The 16532-nt window shown below is 36.0% G+C and overlaps 1 protein-coding gene across 1 annotated transcript in view; it reads left to right on the top strand.

Moving 5' to 3' along the window:
• ZBTB8A (zinc finger and BTB domain containing 8A) overlaps nucleotides 1-16532 on the top strand; it is a 43823-nt gene that overhangs the window by 1986 nt on the left and 25305 nt on the right. Inside the window, exon 2 of the mRNA XM_010976065.3 lies at nucleotides 7704-7807. The gene's annotated coding sequence lies outside the window, so the exon portion shown is untranslated. The remainder of the gene's footprint in view (nucleotides 1-7703; nucleotides 7808-16532) is intronic.

Here is a 16532-nt window from a genome sequence, read left to right as displayed (position 1 = left end):
AAGATAGTGTACTAGTCATCCTGTGCTATTTGTTTATAATATTTATTACGTTTTTAACATTTGTTTATATATTTATAATATTTAAAGGATTTAGTGCAAGTTTTTTGATCCCCTTGAGGGAAGTTTTTGTCACTTCTTTGCTCAGAATTGGTCAGTGGCTCCCCATCATACTCAGACCAAAAGCCAAAGTCCCCTAAGTAGTCTACAGAGCCCTACAGGAATTGGTCCCATGGTGTCCTACCTACCTCACAATTTGCCCTTCCTTTCTGACTCCATCTCTCATTGCTCTCTCCAGCCATCCTTAATGTTGCCCAATCCTCCTTGCCTGTTTCATCTCAGAGCCTTTGCACTTGCTGTTCCAGCTGCCTGGAACACCCTTCCTAATGATGCCCACACGACTCTCTCTTTTCCCTCTTTGGACTTTACTTTAAATGCCATTTCTCACTGAGACTTTCTCAACTGTGATTTTGATTCTCGGAAATGTTTTTATACTTAATTCTAAACCTTTACAGGGTTAAAAGATTATCCACCAAAGAAAACAGTTACCATGCCAGTTTGCTGAAGTTCCTTATGGCCCAGGGATTTTTGCTAAGGAGGCTAATGAAATTTGTATCGGTCACCCTGATAGGACACACTAAATTCTAGATTAATGACCATATATCTTAAAAAGATGGTCTTCTAACCTACAACCTTAATTTGAGTTACACTTGTTACCTAAATCTTTAGTCTACTTGTGGCAATATATGTCTTTTCCTCCAATTCTAAAGACCCTTGAAATTAATGGTTCCTACAATATGTAATTGTCTTTTCCATCCACATTTAAATATCTTTGAACTTGTTGGGAATCTTGATTTCTTTAATATTCTTAGGATCATTATAGATAATTTAACTCTTACAGATTTTTAAAATATTTCAAATTGAATTTTGACTGTCTACATGAATTTATAAGTATAATCTGCTGTTGCAACTTATGAGGTCAATCTACTGAAAAGAAAATCTAAAACATATTGCCCATTGTCATGACTTAAGCACACATTTTGGGAAGACTTAAACCTTTCCTGAAGACTCAAGAGTACAATATGAATGCACGTTATGTCAATGTAGATGTAAATATGATCAAGTTGTAACTGATCCCAATTTATAGGACAAGTCCTATTTTCTTGGAAAAATTCCTGTTATCACTTCTGTTATTCATTCTGTCTCCACTGCCTTCTTAGTTAAATTCCTCCCCATTTCTTGCCTTGACAACTACATTAAGCCTTTAAATTGGTCTCCCTGGCCCTGCCTCTCCCACTGTTTCTCTTCTTCCATGCTGCCTTAGGTTTTCTTCTGGGCATACAGATTGGATCATCATAACAATAATACCTAATATTTATTGAGCTCTGGCTGCATGCTAGGCATTGTGCTAGGCATTTTGCATACATGATGGTCAGAAGAAGTGTGCACGACTTAAGAGTGCCAATTTGGGGTCAGTCAGCCTGAATTCCAATCTCTGTTCACTTGCTCCTTGTGGAATCTGGGAGATTTTCTTTTAATTTCTCTGTGCTCCCATTTCTTGATCTAGTCGATGTGAATCATAGAAACACTTACCTCATAAAGCTATCGTGAAGACTGAAATAAGATAATGTAGTGTAAAGTGCTTAGTACAGTGCCTAGTAAACATTCAAATATTAGCCATTTATTTTTATTGAGATATAGCTCATATGCCATAAAATTCACCCTTTTAAAGTGTGCAATTCAGTGTTTTTTAGTGTATTCACAAAGTTGAGCAACCATCGCCACTCTCTAATTCCAGAACATTTTCACCACTGTGTAAAGAAACCCCATACCCATTAATAGTCACTCCCTATTCCTGCATCTCCCTAGCCCCTGACAACCACTAATCTACCTCTGTCTCCATCATCTGCCCAGTCTGGACATTTCATATAAATGAAACCATAAAATAGATGGTCTTTCATCACTGGCTGCTTTCACTGAGCTTGACGTTTTTAAGGTTCATCCGTGTTGTCCGGGTAATCAGTTCTTCTTTCCTTTTTGTGACTAAATAACATTCCATTGTATGGATACACCACATTTTGTTTATCCACTTTCCCAAGTGCTGATGGACATCTGGGTTGTTTCTACCCTTTAGCTATTATGAAGAATGCTGCTATAAACATTTGTATCCAAGTTTCTATGGGGACATATGTTTTCATTTCTCTTGGACGTATACCTAGGAGTGGAATTGCAGAGTTCTCTACATTTAATCATTTAAGGAACTACCAGACTGTTTTCGAAAATAAGGGCACCGTTTTGCATTCCCGCCAGCAGTACATGAAGGTTCTGATTTCTCCACGCTTGTTATTTTCGTGTGTGTATGTGTGTGTTTATTGTAGTCATCCTAAGTAGGTGTGAAGTGATATTTCATTGTGATTTTGATTTGCATTTCCCTAATAACTAAAGATGTTAAACATATCTTCATGTGCTTATTGCTACTTGTCTTAATTTATTTCTTATTGCTATTAATCTTATTTGTCTTAGCTGTTATTTAATCCTCTTAACAGACTTCCTGAGAGCCTTTTAACAGTCAATGTCCCCATTTTATAAAAAGGAAACTGATGCTTAGAGTTAAGTAACTTGACTAAGTCACATTGCTAGTCATTAGTGGACATATAACTATGTAACTCTCCTTAAAATCCTTCAGAAGTGCCCCAAACCTACAAATTGGAGGGACTTCAGGATCTGGCACCTACATATTTTTCTCTCTTTTAATTTTCCACTATCCCTCCACAGACCCTAAGTCTCCAGCCTCTTTTGAAGAGGTTGTGCTCTTCAATACCTGTCTGTGTCTTTGCCCTTGGTGCTTCTGTCTAGAATGCCTATTGTTCTCTTTTTCATGTATGAACTTTTACTCATCCTTCAAGACTTGACTGTTAAGCCTTTTGAAAACTTTTCTGAACACTCCCAAGCAAAATCCTTGGAGTTCTTTCTTTTCTCCTAGGAGTATTTTCTTTCTTTCTCTTTCTGAGATTCTCTCTCTGCTGACAGACACTGAGGTGTTCTAGAGCACTCATCTTTGACATGGCATCATCTTTGTATTCTCAGGGCCAGGGATAAGTCCGGCAGAGAGTAGGTGCTCAAATATGTATTGAATGAATACATTTCACATTTCAGTTTGAATATCTGACCTTCTCATGAAAATAGAAAAAAAGAGTTTTTTTTTTTCTTGTTTTACACTGTATAACCCTCTTCAGTGCTCACAGCCCACACAGGTGAGAGGGCTGGGCAGTGGTTCAAGGCTGCAACTTTCTCTGGCATGGGTACTATGAGAGGCCCACAGAGGACCCGCCAAAAGGTTTTTTTCTTAAAAAGTAGGAAAACATGTATAGCTTATGCAATTCAGAACAATGTAAAAGTAATTACTGAATCAAAAGATGAAGTAGCTTTCTTTCAATTGCTTTTCTAACCCTTCAGAAAATCTCCACTGCTTTGAGTCCTGGACTTTCAGCAACATCTGAACCATCGAGGGTATAACGAATACCTTTGGTCTCTCTATCTCACTGCCATTGTTGGATAAGGCGTAATATAAGGTTCTTACAATTTCAGAATATTTGGGGGAAGCTTTATTCCAAAATCTGCAATGTATTTTTCATCATCAGAAGACACTTCAGCAAACCAAACCAGACCATAATTTTACCTAAGACCTTCATAATGTGTACATTAGAATAGTATTCTAAGCCTAAACACTAAAATTTTAAACTTTCAGATTGGAAGTCTTGTCAAGTACGATCCTATTTTCATGAAATCACCTCTGTGATAACATTTTAAAAAGCTGAATAACAAAACAACCTAAGTGTCTTTTAATGGATGAATAGATAAAGAAGATGTGGTTCATATATATAACAAAATAATATTCAGCCCTGAGGAAAAAAAAAAACCTGTCATTTGTGACAACATGGATGGAACTTGAGTGCATTATGCAGAGAGGAATAAGCCAGACAGAGAAAGGCAAATTCTGCATGTTATCACTTATATGTAGAATAAAAAAAGTCAAATTCATAGAAACTGAGTAGAAAGTACTTGTTGAAGACTTGGGGTGGGGGAAATAGGGAAAGGTTAGTAAAAAGGCACAAACTTTCAGCTGTCAGATGATTGGGGTCTGAGGATCTAATGTCTAACATGTGGCTATGGTTAATAACACTGTACTGTATAATTGAAATTTGCTATGGGAGTAGAACTTAAATGTTCTCACCAAAAAAAATATATATATATAAAAATATGTGAGGTGGTGGATGTATTAATTATGGGCGGAATCCTTTCACCACGTATATGTATATCACTGATGTATACTTTAAATAACTTATAATTTTGTCAGTTACATCTTATTGAAGCTGAAAAAAAATCTAAATAACAAACATCTTGTGAGTGTGTGGGTCAGTCACCCTGCCTCACCTGGTACCCTGGCACAGTAGGGCCTTGGGGCAGTAGCCCTTAGTATCTGTACAGAGTTTATGTCCCTGGATCCCTGTCCTGGTTCCCCCACACTACCCCCATCAGTTCTGCTGGGCCATGAGCCTCCCCTTGTCCCTCTTCTGGGCCAGAAATAGTGGGTGAGGGTGGGCTGGGCTGAGGCTGCCACTGCCACCACTGTCGCTGTAATGAAATCTGTGAGCACTAAAAACAAAAACAACAAACACCTTGGTTCGTAGAGCATAATTAATGAGGTAACATTTGAAATGGAAAATGGCAAAAATTGTTTCTAAAGAATAACTCTTCCTTAGGGTGAGGTCTACAATAACTAGTTAGACTAACTAATTAGTTGACCTTAGAGTGGAGGTTTGCTATCCTCAGGTACACTGTAGTTTTGAAATGATCACTTTCTCTGGGTACACAGATATGATGGAACTAGTCAAATTTTTTGTGTCTACTTTTGTTTAAGTTGGCATTCTTTAGGCCACACAAGAAAATGTGTGGTAATAAAATTCTAAAATGTTTATATTTTCTACTCAGTTAAAGCATGTGTTTTAAAGTGGTCTGCATAATTAATAATAGTGATTCCTATTATTATTATTATAATAGCTAAATAAAATAAGCTTGAGGGCTTATTATAAGCCAGCCACTGTTGTCAGCACTTTACTTAGATTATCTTTTCATTTACTCTGTCCCATAACTCTAGAAGATATAGATATTATTACTAGTCCTATTTTACATATGAAGAAACTGAGGCACAGGGAGGGTAACTTCCTGTGTTATCCAGTTAATGGGTGGCAGAGCCAGAATTTGCACTGAGGCAATCTGATTCTAGAGCCTGTACCCTCAAGCACTGCCCAGTACTACTGCTCACAGACAGACTATTCACACTTCTGCTTACATTTTGAGGCAACTGATGTGCTAACATGTCATCTGGGCCCAGTTGCAGGAAAGAAAAACCACTCCAGCATTTTAATTCCTTTTCTAAAGGGAACTGAACGCTTACAAAATCATTGGAAGGGCTAGGAGGAGAGGGCTCCAGGTTGGGCCTTCAGAAATTATTCCCAGGACCAGACTGCCAAACAGGCCCTCCAGGGAAGGGAGTCAGGAGGCCACCAATGGCACTTCTAAGTGCCGAATGACGTTGCTCACTGCAATTCAAGGGTCAAAAAATTGCTATTCGGAAACTGCCCCTCAACACGCACCAACTAGCGATGAATGCCTCCACCAAACTTGTCTCTCGACAGCCATGAGGCTCTGGAGACTGGAATGCTGCAGAAAAACCCAATGTTTCCATAAATGTGCTTGCCAGCATTAACAGCCAAAACAGCAGAAAAATGGCTCCTGCCTCATTTCTTCCTTCCAAATCTCACAGCACAACATCTGATGGATGGACCCCGTTTCACATGGGGAAACTTAACTGTAAAGGAGTCTGGGAAATGGACTTTTTAATTTTCCAGAAGGAAGTAGATAGATAGATAGAAAGGATGCTGGGGTTTAATACACAAATCTCCTCTTAACTAATTTCTGCTAGGGTAGAACTTGGTGGTTATCCCTAAAAATGACATTTCATCAGTATATGTAAACTGTTTCAGGCACACTCTATGTTCAGAAGTCAGTTCTCTTAAAAAGCCACAGAATTAACTTTTGCTTGCCACTGTACAGATCGAGTACACTAGACAATACTAGTAAGTGCTCATCAGTAGCACTGTTGAAATAGTGAAGTTAAAGCTATCAAAGTAAAAACCCTTTGCTGAGTGCCCTCCGAGCTCACTGAGACTAGGGATAGGTGAGCTTTTAGGGTCGCAAGAAGTTGCTCTCAAAAGTTGTTTATTTTGTTCCCCCAACTACAAAGTCCTAGTTTACCCTTAAATTAGATACTGCTGTTTTAATTTTGGATGTTTCTTAAAATCCTTTTCATAGCCAGTTCTATTCTTTACTGTACTTTAAATGTAACACGTAAGTAGTGTTGATAACCCACTCTCAGAGGTTTGCTTCTTCCCAGCTCCATCACCTTTTGCTCTCAGCTGGCTCTTTATCCCTTTAAGTTTTTAAAAATCCCATTCTTCCCAGCTGTAGAGATGTGGGACTTTTTTTTTTTTTTCCAATAAACTTTGCCAGTCATAAGAGGAAATCACATTACACTTTATGGAATACTCAGATCATCTTGGCTATTTTCTCTTTTGGTGGCTGCTGAAATTTTTTTTTTTTGTAAGCTTCTAGGTCAGCAGTGTTTTGAATGATTTAAGTTGCCAGAATTCAGACCTCCTCATGAGTGGGTAGTTGATGCATTTGTTTTACTAACTAAAGTATATTTGAGCAGTTCTTTCTTCTCTGGCTGTGTTTTCAGGGCACTCATTTAAAAGTTTTTTTCTTCTTTATACTTTCATAATTGGAAAAAAACTCTTATTATTTTAAAAAGTGATTTCATTAATTTAGTCAAAATTATTTCAGCGGGAATTCTTAGCTGAATCGATTGATTTTTAAAAGCATTAAATTCATTTTTCCACTGTCTATGGACATAAAGCCTTAACACTCTCTACATTAACAACTTTGTGGTCAATGAACAAAAGAGTTGAACAGATTTTTTTTTTTTTTTTTAGTAATGAAAAAGGTTTGGAATATAGTAGAAACTGAAACATTTTTAATACAAGAGTTGTTAAGCTGCTGTTGCAAATTGTGGTACATTCTGGTACAATCTGGCAAACTGAATAAAAGATCTGGGTGACTGCAGTGGGGCTTTCTGAACATATGTAGTAGAATTTTTCTTTCCCACTTCCCTCTTAACCATACAGTTTCTAAGAAATGTTTAATTTTACAAGTTGAATCTTTAAAGCTATTCTGTTTGGTTTTTTTGCAAATCATATTGATGCCATTTGCAGGAAAAGGGTAATAGAACATATGTTGCTGTCTTGGTATTTCATTTGTTGGCTTGCCTTTGAATAGCTGTTGTCTTAAGAAGTTTATTTTATTCTCAAAGTTAGAAAGTATGTTTGCTTTCAATTTGCCATAATGTATTTTAATTTTGGAAATCTCTTATTGCAGATTTTAATATTAAGGTTCAGATTATAAATAGATAGATAAATTCCATTAACTAATATTCTATGCCAGATTATCTATTTCTATATGCTAAAAAGTGATACCTGATAAATTCTTCCATATAATTTATTTAAATATTTATTATGTACCTTAGCAGATGTGTCTGTCTCTTATAAAAAAAGTTCATTATAAATAGCTACTTTCTCTCTCTACAGGACAATCCTTCATACATAGACTGTGTTTGACTTGGAATCTTCACTTTTTTATTCCATTCAATCAACTTAGCAGGGTTTCAAGAGCAGCATTTGTAAATTTCCAGGTATGAAAAATTTTACTTTTTGATACTACACCTAACTTAAATATATAAATAAAAAGTAGAGTTTTGCAATTACAGATTTTATTTTTCAGAGTATGGGTTTATTGCTTGAAAATTCACTACATAAAACATTCAATATTCTGATTTTCTTGGCTAGATCTCCCTGTTCACTTATGGCTAAATTTTTAATTCTTTGCCTCTCTTGTGTATGTAACATTTCTATTCTGCCTTAATCAAAGACTCAGATTACATAAGAGCTGGAGATTTTCTAGACCAATCTTCTCACTTTACAGAGAAGGAAATGGAGCCTAGAAAGGTCAAGTTACTAGTCCAGGGACGTGTAGCTGATTTATTGGTAGAACTAGTGTCAGAACTGTGATCTTCCAGCTCTCCCCAAGACGGTGATGAAGGAGTTTAGCCCATCAGTTACATCTTGGAGCTTTGGAGTCACTGTCTGGGTTAATACCCTTTTCTGTAAATGGGGCTAATAATACCATCTGTCTGATAGGTTATCGTGTGTCGGGATTAAGGAGACAATGCATATTGCTACTATTATTATTGCCTGTGGCCCTTTCATTTTTCACCATGTTGACCTCTTCACTGCTTCTTGAAGCTCCTCACCCTTGGTGTACACGTTCTCTTCTGAGTCTCCCTGTGATTCTTGATAACACTGGCTTCTCTTCCCCACTGTGCTCCACAGTTGGGGACACGTCCCTCCCCTCCTCTGAACTTCAGACTAGCACGTGCAGTGGCCGTCTGACCACAGCAACCTGATTTTCCGACTCACATCAAACGTGATGTACTTCAGACCTAAGTCATTGCTTGTGCTCTAAACCTGGCTTTCTTCCTCCTGGCTTCCTAACTTTTGTTAGTGATACTACAAAACACCTAGGCTTTAAAAATCACTGTGTTCTCTTTTTGTCTCTCTAGCCTTCCACAGCCAATTACAAATTGTGGTACACTTTGGTACAATTATGCAAATTGAATAGGAGTTGTGAAAGATCTGGGTGACTTCAGTGGGACTTTCTGAACATATGTAGTAGGATTTTTCAATCAGCCATCAAGACCCACGGATTTATTTCCTATTCAAGTCTTCTGTGTATTTTCCATCTTCCATTCCTGCCATCATCACTGTGTTCAGGCAGGTAACCAGACTGACAGTTGCAATAGTGCAGCTGTTTGTTCATCTGGAAGTAGCTTGGTTTGTTCTGTCTTTCTCTCTCTCCCCCTCTTCCTCTCTCTCTCTCTTTCTCCCAAGAAATACAACCTCATGACTTTTCATAATACAATGCCATCTTGTCACTTGTTCATGGAGCACATGAATCTTGATTTAAGTAGACACAGAGTATCATTACTCTGAGAGCTCCTGAGATATCTTAATCTTGAATTACAACCTAGATCTAGCTAAACGTGAGTGAGACTGATAGTTAATATTTCACCCACTCATTTGACACAGTTTGAAATGTTTATTTTTGAGTATATTCGTATGATTCAAAACTCAAAATATTAAACAAGTTTACTGTATAAAGTCTCCCTTCCATCTTTGCCTTCTGTCTCCCAGGTCCCACCTCACATTATTTTTTTTTTTTATATCTCACTTTCAATTGGCAACTATTCTGGGTTTCTTGTTAATCCTTCCAGAGTTTCTGCTTATTTTTTCCCATACACACACACACACACACACACACACACACACACACACGCTCTTTCTTGCTTTTTCAAAACTTAACTATATGTGTCATAGTTACCATATATGTATCATAGCCATCTTTCCATATGACTGTCCTCCCCTACTGTTGGACATTTTTCTAATCTTTTGCTATCATAAACAGTGCTGCAGTGAATAGCTATGCACATGTGTCACTTTGATCAGGTACCAGTATACCTGTGAGATAAATTCCCAGAAATTGCCTGATCAGAGAATATATGCATTTGTAATTTTGAGAGTTATTGCAAATTGCCCTCCATGGGGTCATACCAATTTATATTCCTACCAGTAAAGACTGAAAGTGCCTGCTTTCCCACAGTCTTATCAATGTTATCAAATTTTTGGATTTTTTGCTCATTTGAGAGGAGAAAAATGAAACAACAGTGTAGTTTTAATTTGCATTTATATTTTTACGGCTAAGGTTGAACATCCTTTCATGTGATAAGGGACATTTGTATTTTTCTGTGAAGTGTCCTTTGTCTCATTTTGTCAGATTATTTTTCTTTTTCTTGCCAATTTCTTAGAAGCCTTGTGTATATTGTAGAGATTGCCCTTTTCTCTAATAGATGTTTTTGCCATGTTGTCTTTTGCCTGTGTTTTGTGGTGGTTTTTTTTTGCCATACAGAAGTTTGTTTTATCTTTATGTAATCAAATGTATCAGTTTTGTATTTTATGGCTTTTGTATTTAGAGTCATGGTTATAAAGGCCTTTCCCACTCTGGGTTTATGAAGTCTTCCATATTTTCTCTTAGCACTTTTATGACCTTGTTTTCATACTTAAGTCTTTGATCCATATAGAATTTATCCTGATATAAGGTGGGAAGTGTAAAGCCAGTTAAATTTTTTTTTCCAGAAGACTAGAAGTTGTCCCAATGCCATTTAGTAAATTGCTCATCTTTTCATCACTGGTTCATCATACATTAAATTCCCACATACATTGGGGTACATTTCTGGATTTCCTTATATACGCCACTGGTCTGTCCTTCTCTTTGTCACCAGCATCACAGTTTTAATTACTGATGGAGTATATAATATAATTGTGTATCTGTTGATGCTAATTCCTTTGTTCTCCTTTTTCCAAATTTAACTGGCTATTCTTGCATATTTATTCCAAAAAACTTTAGCATCAACTTGTATTGATCTTAAAATAACCTGTTAGTATTTCTATTATGATCATGTTATATTATAAAATAACTAGGAAAAACTGGCATCTTAATATGTTGAATCTTCCTATTTTCTTTCTTTTTTTCTTTTTTCTTTTTTTTAATGAAAATACCCAGTTGATTTTGATTCATTTTCCTTGCTCTCATCCTTGCCCTCCCTCCATATCTGTCCAAACCTAACCCATCCCTCAAGGGTGATATACTAGGATTGAATCTTCCTATTTACAGAGGGTTTGATTTTCCATAGTCTTCTCTTGTGTCCCTTAGTTTTATTCTTGAGTCTTGTGCATTTCTTGTTAAATTTATTCCTAGGTATTTTGTATTTTTGATGCTATTGTAAATGGGAGTCTTATTTCATTATATCTCTAACCTAGTGTGGGCGTTTTTTGCTATATATAAAAGTTAATTGATTTCTAATATTAATTTTATAGCTTCCTTTCCCCTATGAATACTTTTTGCTTGTGGTAATTTTTTTTTGAGGTTCTTAAGATGTCGTTTTATTTGCAGTTCCAACATTCAGAAGAACATTCATTTCCTGTTAGCTTCTTTTGTAGTTTGCGGGTGTAGCGACAAGGTACTTTGGCCTTTTGTCAGTAGAGTCCAAAATGCCAGCCTTTAGACACAGATGTAATTTATTTGAGTGTTTGTGGTAACTTTACAGTTGATTCTCTTGCATTTTCCAAGTATACAATCATATTATTGGCAAATAATGATAATTTTACCTCCTACTTTCCAGTGGTCCTTTCTCTAGTTTCTTTCTCGAGTCTAATTGCATTGGCTAATGTCTCCAGAATAGTGTTAAATAATATGTAGTGGTGACAGTGGACATCCTTGTTCTTTTGCTGACTTTACTGGGATACTTCTATTAGGATGCTAAATTTCCAGCTGAAATGGATATATTTTATATCACCAACAAACATTTAACTCTGTGCCGTAAAATGGAAATTAAAAAAAGAAAATGAGTATGACATTACCTGCCTTCAAAAAGTTTACAGGAAAAGATAGACACAAAAATTAGTGTGATAGGCGTCACAGTAAAGTTATATGTAGTACACAATGGGGACACAAAAAAGTGTGATAGCTAATCAGCTTGAACCCCGTGTCAAGATAACATTCCAAAGAACAATGTGCTCAAAGCACATTAGCTTAGTTTGCCTTTGAAATGTTTTCATTGAATTAATTATAGCATGTCCTTGACTTTAGAGGAACCTTTGTTAGTTCAGTAAGGACACCAGTGAAGATATTTGTTGAATGTCTCCCACATCCCAAACATTAAACTAAGGCTGGGCATACACATAGATGTGGTCTCTGCTCAAATGGATATTACAGTGTAGCAGGGAAACACACATCCAAACAGGCAAATAAAATGCATTCCAGCAATTGCCATGATAGACTTGTATAACGTACAGTGGGGCATGGAGAAAATAGCAATTAACATGAGCCCGGGGAAGTCAAGGAAAGCTTACCAAGGGAGGCTCTGTTTGAGCCGACTCTAAAGGAGGGGTAAGAGTTTCTGAGATTGAAATGGGTGGTTTTATCGTAGCACGGGAACAATATGTACAAACGGTTGGCGGCATGAAGGGTCTAATGTGCCTGGGAATGGCATATAGCTTAAGAATGGGAGATGAGGTAGGTGGCAGGAGTGAGCATGCAGAGATTGGCAGAAGCTGGGTCCCAAAGGGTATTAAATCCATTCACAGAAATATAGACTTTATCTAGTAGGCAAGAGGGAACTACTAAAGAATTTTTAAACAGGAGAATCTAGAAAGATAACATACTTCAGGATGGATTGAGGGGAGAAAGATAAAAGACAAGGAGACCAATTAGGAAGTTGATTGATTAATCCAGATATTCTTTGTGATGACATTTAATGTCCTCATTTAAGAATTCACATACAAATTCCTCATAGAAGTTAGTGCCAGAAGAATGCTCATTTCTACTGGGGAAATGATGTGAACACTATGTAAATTGTTTGTGCTTCTCTTTTTTTGTTTGTTTGTTTTGTTTTTGCCTTGGATTCCAGGACAAATGGTGCTAGATATAAACCTACAGAAACCATCTCATTTCCATTTTAGATTTCTAATTTCTATTGTAAAATACGTTTCATATATATTTTAAACTATTTTAAATCACTTTAAAAGAAATGTACAATCATTTTAGAAATGTAAACAAATATAAAGAAAAATATAAATTCTTGAAATCATCTACATTCCCCAAGTATATTCACCCTAGATAATGACATTCTGCCTCCACCTCAGTAGCAACACAGAACTCATTACTTTGCAAGGGGGCAAATTCTGTTATTGAACAGCTTAACTCAGTATTTCTCTCTCTCTCTCGCTCTCTTTTTCTTAACCAAAACCTGCAGTATGAAATATTACATTTTACATCATGACCCGATAAACACATACCTGGGATTCTGCGTATTAATCTGTCTCTCTATCTGAAACAAACAAAAAAAATTGTGTAAGAATTCTTACTGTTTGTAATAAGCTCTGATTTTTTTATTAAACAGTTTTACTGTAGTATAATTTCTGTACTGTAAACTACACATATTTCAGATATACAATTTGATGAATTTTGATAGATGTATACACCTATGAATCCACTACCACAATCAAGATACCTAATATTTCTACTACTCCCCAAGAAGTGCAAATCTCAAACTCCCAATTTATTCCTTCCCACCCACCCACTATCTCCCCTGGTAACCATAAGTGTGTTCTCTGTCTATAAGTCTGTTTCTGTTTTGTAAATAAGTACATTGGTATCTTTTTTTAGATTCCACATATAAGCGATATCATATGGTATTTTTCTTTCTCTTTCTGGCTGACTTCACATAGAATGATGATCTCCAGGTCCATCCATGTTGTGGCAGATGGCATTATTTCATTCTTTATTATGGCTGAGTAGTATTACATTGTATAAATATACCGCAACTTTCTGTCGGTGGACATTTAAGTTGCTTCCATGTCTTGGCTTTTGTAAATAGTGCTGCTGTGAACATTGGGGCATGTGTATCTTTTTGAATTAGAGCTTTTTCTGGACAGATGCCCAGGAGTGGGATTGCTGGATCATGTGATAAGTCTATTTTTAGTTTTTTGAGGCATCTCCATACCGTTTTCCAAAATGGCTGCACTAAATTACATTCCCACCAGCAGTGTAGGAGGGCTCCCTTTTCTCCACACCATCTCTAACATTTATTGTTTATGGACATTTTATTGATGGCTATTCTGACTGGTGTGAGGTGATACCTCATTGTAGTTTTGATTTGCATTTCTCTGATAATTAGTGCTATTGAGCATTTTTTCATGTGCTTATTGGCGATTTGTATAAAACAGTATATTTCTGTTTCTCCTCTTGGCTTCAAATATTTTTTCTGCCCCTCCTTTTCAGGAACATCAATTATAAATATATTAGACCAGTTTGATATTGTTTAACATGTTACTAAAACTATTTTTTGTCAGCTTGTTTTTTTTTTTAACTTTAGTTCAGATAATTTCCATTGCTATTTCTTTACATTTATGGATTATTCTTCTGCAGTTTATAATCTGCTATTAAGCCTACCTAAGAATTTTAAATTTCAGATATTGTATTTTATTTCTAGACAATTTTTGATTTTTTTAATATCATCACTTTCTCTCAGTATTTTCATGTTTTTCTTTAAATTTTAAATTAAATTTAAACCCAAGATTTTTAAATATAAAATTTTATTAAGTATAATAACTTTTTTACATCCTTGTTTGCTAAATCTAGCATCTGTTTCACTTCTGGATCTGTTTCTGTTGACTAATTTTTCTTCTGATTTTAGGGTGACTTTTTTTTTTTTGCTTTTTCACATATCTAGTGATTTTTGTTTGAGTGATGGTCATTGCAATTATGTTTTTGAGTATTTGAATTTTGTTGTTTTTCTTTAAAAGCTTTTGAATTTTGGTTTATTTGTTAGTTAAGTTGTAAATGGATCAGTCTGATGATTTTGAAGCTTGTTTTTGAGCTTTGGGGCAGTTTTTAGAGTGATCTTTACTGTTGAGTTAGGTTAGCCCTTCTACTAAGGTGTTATTCTTCTGGGGTCTCTACTAAATACCCTAGGTGTTCAGTAAAGAATCTGTACTCTGGCTGGTCAAAACTTAATTGTCTCTCAACCCTGTGTGAGCTCTGGGAATTTTTCTGCTCATAGTTCCCCAGTTGTTCTTTACCTGAACTGTTGTAGTTTCTCCCTGCACATGCGTGCATTAGTGTTCAGCACAGACTCTAGAATACTCCTGTATACATTTATTGATCTCATTGTCTGTGTAGTTGCCTCCTCTGGTACTTTGCCCTACAACTTCCCGGCACCTCAGCCTTCTTACACACAAACTGTTCAGTCCAGTTTGAATTCCTCTCCCTGTATCAAAATGCAGAAAGCCAAAGTGATAATAGGCTTCCTCATTTGATTCCCTTTTTCTGGGGTCACAGGCTCACTTTTCCAGTTTTCATTGTCTGAAGACAATTTTTTCATGTATTTTGTCTAGTTTTCTGATTGTTTATAGCAGAAGGCCAAGTCTAGTACCAAATACTCCAACATGACAAAAGCCCAAGAATTTTACTTTAGAAAGTAGTTTTCTAATTCTACCTTTCTATTTAAAGGTATATAATATCATTTGCAATAAAAATAACTTTCATCCTTTCCAGTATTCATACTTTGTATCAATTATCTTGCCTAATCCATTCGCTAGTACTTTCAGGACAATGTTAAATAATAGTATTGATAGTTTCCTGATATTTCTCCCTAAGGGTAGATGGGAAAGCATTTAAAAGAGATAATATCCAGAGTTAATGGAAGTGATGGAAGAAGAGGACACTGTCATCTAGTGTTGGTGAAGATATAAATTGATACAATGCTTTGGGAAGGCATTCTGTCTGTACCCACTTAGCAACTCCACTTCTAGGAATCACATTATTCCATATATCCTATTATATATGTGACCAAAGATATTCATTGCAGCATTATTTATAGCGGCAAAAAATTGTACAGTCATGACCCATTACCATGCTTCCGATGAGAATAGAGGAATTAATTTTAACTGATCGGATATGATAGTAAAAGATTGGATACTGATTTGATGCTTCTCTAGTGATATTCCTAGATGTTTTGTTTTGGCAGTTGTATGACATAACTCTGAATGTATTCTACCTCTATTAGCATAGTATCCCTGTTGTGTCTGTGCTCCAGAGACTTGATCATGTAAGGACTGAGCAAAAGCTGGATCTTTGGGCACATGATGAGAATGTGAAGGCCTCAGTCTCTAGCCCTGATTCAGTCTTTTTATATAATAATTTCTGGGAGATTTGGGATTTTGAAGCCTACTATTGGCTAGAAACCGGGTTATATTAAACATGAAAGAAACTTCATTAGAGACATAACTCCTTGAGCACTAATTTATTATAGTACTCTTCATCTTTATATATGTTTGTATTTATAAATTTGATACAGTACTGAATTGTGGTTAGTGCACATAAAAAAATAACTGCTCAGCCAGTTCAATTCAGTTAGCACTAAGGAGAGCTGATTTAGCAAATAGTATGTTCCTGAGTTTGAAAAGCCTCACTAATCTGTGTTTCTTCACCATGGTCTCACTTTCTGTCATTATTTTACATTCTGCTGAATGATTTTGACCTATAATGATGTGTTAAGGCTAAAATTACTATAAAAGTACTAAACAGAAATATTATTTTGGATGTTAAAATAGATGTTTTACAGTGGTTTGAACCAGGGAAACACATTCAGGAAACTGGTCAACTATTAATTAGAGATTGGTGGAAAACTGACATCATGAAAACTATCATAAAAGCTATTGTAGCCTGAGAAGAAATGACTC

This window comes from Camelus dromedarius, chromosome 14 (genome assembly GCF_036321535.1).
Source record: "Camelus dromedarius isolate mCamDro1 chromosome 14, mCamDro1.pat, whole genome shotgun sequence".
NCBI classification, from domain to species: domain Eukaryota; kingdom Metazoa; phylum Chordata; class Mammalia; order Artiodactyla; family Camelidae; genus Camelus; species Camelus dromedarius.
The sequence above is the reverse complement of the archived record's forward strand: the minus strand, read 5'-3'. Positions and strand labels throughout refer to the sequence as shown.